General features: G+C 41.0%; 1 protein-coding gene across 3 annotated transcripts in view; it reads right to left on the minus strand.

The window, feature by feature from the left end:
* LOC108752954 (mothers against decapentaplegic homolog 7) overlaps positions 1-5,074 on the minus strand; it is a 63,435-nt gene that overhangs the window by 31,117 nt on the left and 27,244 nt on the right. The gene's annotated exons all lie outside the window — the stretch shown is intronic.

Below are 5,074 nucleotides of genomic sequence, written 5' to 3' on the forward strand. Positions count from 1 at the left end.
CAGCAAAATTGTCTTTTCTGTGAGCGTATAAGCGTCGCCATTGAACAGAGGCGTTCGTAATCGCGCGAGGAGGATCGAACGACGAGAATTTTCCGAGCCGGGTGAAGAAGAATTTCACGACGCGTGCGTTGCATAAAAGGCTTATTGTCGGTAAACACCAGCAGCGAGGTTCCACGTAATTTCATATGAGACCATACCGTCCGCGCCTCGTCCCGCGCGCGGTTAATCGACGTAATACCTAGTCTCGGATTTCTCCGCTTCAGCAGACGGAATAAACTCGATTCTCTCGGCGCAGGTGCGCGCGGAGAGATGCGTTCGCCTCTTAAGTTGCATCGTGCCAAACGGTAAAACGATTCGTCACCGCGTTCTATGCAGCGCGGCGAACGCACGCGGGAGATGTAAATCCGATAGCAAAATAAATCTCCTTTCTTATTTACCGCCGAAGAGAGATAAACTGCACCCTGTCACTCGATACCACCTTTAGCGGCTGAATGTTAAAGCCGACAGTGGCGATCAATGGCGTTAATTGTTCGCAAGAATTCACGATCGATCGCAGAGCGAGAACAATTAAGAGCAACAATTTCCTCGGGCCAGAAGAGACAAACCAATCAGAAGCAACCAAGGTATAATCGCCAGACGCGTGATTCATAAGCCTCACGGAAATGTCTCTCTCTCTCTCTCTCTCTCTCTCTCTCTCTCTCTCTCTGTGTGCTTCTTTCTCTTTCATGGCGGCACAAAGGAGGTGACAGAATCGTCCAAAATAATTATTCGCTCGAGACGGTTAATTTATTTGCGTGCACTGTGACAAAAGTCTCGTATAACAAACAGAATGACCAACTATAATTCGCGATGAAACAGTGTTAATCTGTTTACATAAACAACCTACGTTCGATTTTAATATGTCTTTTAAAACTCGTTCTTCTTACATCTCATAGTGATTTATTGGTCCCCTAAAATCTATGATTTTATTTCGAAAATCATTTTATTGAAATGCTTTTATAAAAATACTACTTGTTTCGACAGAATTATACTAATGATATATCTAATCTAATCATTGTATATTTTTGACTTTAACGAAATATTTAACAAGATAAAGACAATTGGTAATTAAAAACAAAATGTCTCAAGATAAAATATTGTTTTTAAAGTTACGAGTTTACTGCGAATAACATGGTTACAATATAAACGACTTTAGACTCGACACAAATATGTTAATAGTTTTAGGGATAGACCATAGAAGGCCAGGTCCATTCACTAAACGAGAAGATGACGTCAGACGGACAAGTTGGATGAGAGGTCGGTCGCATTCCTTTTGCATTCCAAAATCTCGTTCCTACAGGAGAAGCATTTCCTGCCACATCGCACCCTAAAACATTAGAGAAAGCGACGAGGGCAAAGACAAGGAATGGGACTTCAAGGATATCGTGAAGATAGAAGAGAGAGCCGTCTATTTTTAGGAACGCAATTATTTAAAAATCCGCTGGCCTCGCCCCCGTCGTTGCCGAGTCGCGTCGAGCTAATTTCGCAGGAGAATTCTCTCCTCCTCCTCCTCCTCCTCCTCCTCCTCCTCCTCTCTCTCTCTCTCTCTCTCTCACACCAAATCCTTGTCCTGTTTCCCACGCGAGGGTTGGTTGTTGCATAAATAGAAATCAAAACTCTCACTCGACGTCTCCTGATGAAAATTAATACTTTTTTCGCTCATCTCAACAAAAAAATAATCTTAATGATAAAATACTTCAATTATATAACGTATTTAATCCTGATCATCAAAATACATCAGCGAAGAAATATTATCTCATCCAACTGACGAAAGATCTCGCAAATTATTTTTAATTACGAACCATTAATTTGAACAAAAGAGATGATTCCAGATATAACAATCTCCATGAGATCTCCTTAAATCAAAACGGTGTCGAATGTTCGCGGATAGATTTTCCAAGTTTTCACAATTTTTTTGGACTCGCGGCAACAAACTCGCCGTGCAACGGCGTGACAAACAATCAGAGCACACGAGCGATTATCGGCGCAAATATTTATCCGACCGATAAGGAACAAATTGACATACGCGAACCTGGTTTATTATACTCGCTGTCCGTCGGTCGACGTCCAATATACAACGCCGGTGCGCGCGGTCGGGTAAATACAATTTATTTACAAAGTAAGGCCGGACGGGTGAGCTCGGTGCGCGATTTTGGCACGCGCGTCACTCCACAAAGGGAACGTAAATATAATTCCGCGAATTACGCGTGTCACTGTAAGCTGTTAAGTGCCGCGCGAATCTGTGAGATAGTGTCACCGCCGAGTTTGCAAAAATATATAGCCACGCGGAAGATTCGACCGTACTGGCGGCGCCACCGCGCCCGCTCGCCCGGCTTCCAAGGTGAACGGATTCGTGAATTACGAGCTTTGGCTTCGGAAGAGTGTCACGAAAGAGAAAAACAAAAAAGAAAAAAAAAAAAAGAAGAAAACGACAAGAGAGACGTCGACGTATCTTTTCTTCTCCGAATGGCACCGTCGGAGACGTACGTTAAGTGTCTACACACAGGTTTCGGTTGGATTTGTGAATAGAGATTTGTGAAGTGACCCTAGACGCTGTTACCCTCATTTTCGAGACTATAATAGCGAATTCGTTAGACACACTCGATGCCCACACACAATGAGCCCCGAACATTAATCTTTACGGGAAAGCTATTATGTGGCACTAAAACAGTGCCAGATTTTCAGGCAAAGAATATAATGAATTATACACTGAACAAAAAATCTTAATTTCAAAAGAAATATCTCTTTGCTCGTATTCAAAAAAATTATTTCTTTGGATCAATGAAAATTTCTTTGACAATATCTTGTTTTCAAAGAAATTTTCCATTGATCCAAAGATATAATTTTTTTGAATACGAGCAAAGAGATATTTCTTTGAAATTTAATAAGATTTTTTTTTCTTCAGTGTAAAAAATCTTGTATACTCAAAAGCTGTAAGGTTTTAAAAATAGACTCTCGCCCTCTAAATAGTAATCTTCACAAGACGGTAAAAACTACTTTAGTGAAGCTGAAACAGTATATTTTGAATAGAGAGTATAATGAAATAATAAATTGTAATAAATCTTACTCGGAAAAAAACCGTAAGATTTTAAAAATAGACCCTCCCGTTCCCTTTCTTAATTAATCTTCACAAGATGAGAAAGCCACAATAGTCGTGTAGACGGTGTTACATTTCGAGGCAAAGAATACAATGAAATAATGTATTATAACAAATCTTATTCAAGAAAAAGTTGCAAGACAAAAAATAAATCCCGCTTCTCTAAAAATTACAGCCATTCGTACAAATTGACATAGAAATGTGTGTTTAACATAAATATGTATAAAAATTAACGGATTAAACCGCGAAATCCTCAATACACTTTTACTGCGCTCTTAGGTACATATGTATTTTATAAATATTTGCATTTCATTTTTACACTCAGATTAAATCAATTTGCAACGATTTTAATATATATGCACCAGTGCGCATTAGTGCGTTCAACCGAGAACAACTCGCTGTAAAACTCGGTCTTAAATTTTCGCTTCAAATTGTAACTTCATCACTTTTCCTTTTCGCGCAGGTGACGTCCGAAATTTCAAGTTTGCGCGATATCACGAATTTATCTCTTCGCGCGACGTCGCAACGCGAATTGTCGCCGAGCTGAATGTCGTGACATTGAGAGGCTGGATCGACGTCACGCATTATAATGCGTCGCGGCGCACTCGCGCGATCCGCCTTCGCCGAGATACCGAGCGGGCAAAAGCTGCATCGAATTAGGATCTTTGCCGGCGCGATCTTCAAAAGCGGCATCTCGTCGGGCTCCTCCGATCCGGAAATCGGTGCAAACGCTGCCGGCGCGATCGGTACGGCGAAGAGAGGCACCGGAATGCGAGAGAGCCACTCCCGCTGATCGCCGGCGACTCGAGTGGCGGTGAGACGAGCGGAGGCGAGCGGAGAGGAGAGCGAAAGCAGGATGGAGCGCGAAGAGGAAGATGAGAGAGAGAGAGAGAGAGAGAGAGAGAGAGAGAGAGAGAGAGAGAGAGAGAAAGGTTTCATCATACCAAGTACGCCAGCTCCTAACCGCAATAACCGATAACAACAGATTTCCCGACGAATCTACGATCGGCTCTTCGTAAGATCGACGATAAATCACGATTGCTCGCGATAAATAATAATCTTCGACATTCCATATTTCAACGCGAGTCAAGTTTTATCACGAAAAGAGGGAGTTTTGCTCGAAAGTATCTAGGAATATCAGGGTATTACTACGGTGATCTTACATCCTTTATTGCAATGTTCTTTATTTCAAGTAGCTGTCCGTTAGATTTATTAATTTTTTTCCCCAAAATTCAATTTTGTCCTTTATTTTAATAATATTAGAAATTCCTTTCTAATTAACATTCCAATATCTGATGTACTAACGAGCGAATTTTTACTCAAACAATCAACAAATTTAGTTTTATCCAAGGGCAATATTGGTCCAAGCAGAACGACAAAGTCGTAATAACATAAAAATAAATTGCGATTGAATGACAAGTGACGTTTGACAACCAAATTTACCAATTTAAGTTATTTTGATGTTATTCTGATGTTACGACGGCTTGTGCTTCTCTTGGGAAGAGTTATCTCATATTGCGCAAGAAAATTTCAGAAATTAATGAATAGATTTCTGAGAGGCGTACATTTGTTTGAACATTTTTAGGAATAGTCCTAAAAATTTTCAGGTTTGTCTTTTATTTCCTCTAAGAAAATATGGTCACTGTAATAGATATTAGAGAAAAAGACTGAATGAACACTCGGTAGAAGGCAAAAGAAAGATTTAACAATAAACGAAGAAGAGCAGAAAGAGGCTGAAGGATTGGTAGAGAGTGAGAAGGGGCAAAGTGCGCGCTTGAGTTTGCTCTTTCGAGCGAAGCGGGCGGGACGGTGAAAGATCGGGTGAGCGACGAGGAGCAAGAGACAGATGAAGAGAGAGACGAAGAGATGGAGATGGAGAGAGACAGAGAAAGAGAGAGAAAGAGGACGGAAGGAAGGAGAGAAGGGATGTATTCAAGG

This window comes from Trachymyrmex septentrionalis, unplaced genomic scaffold (genome assembly GCF_001594115.1).
Source record: "Trachymyrmex septentrionalis isolate Tsep2-gDNA-1 unplaced genomic scaffold, Tsep1.0 scaffold62, whole genome shotgun sequence".
NCBI classification, from domain to species: Eukaryota; Metazoa; Arthropoda; class Insecta; order Hymenoptera; family Formicidae; genus Trachymyrmex; species Trachymyrmex septentrionalis.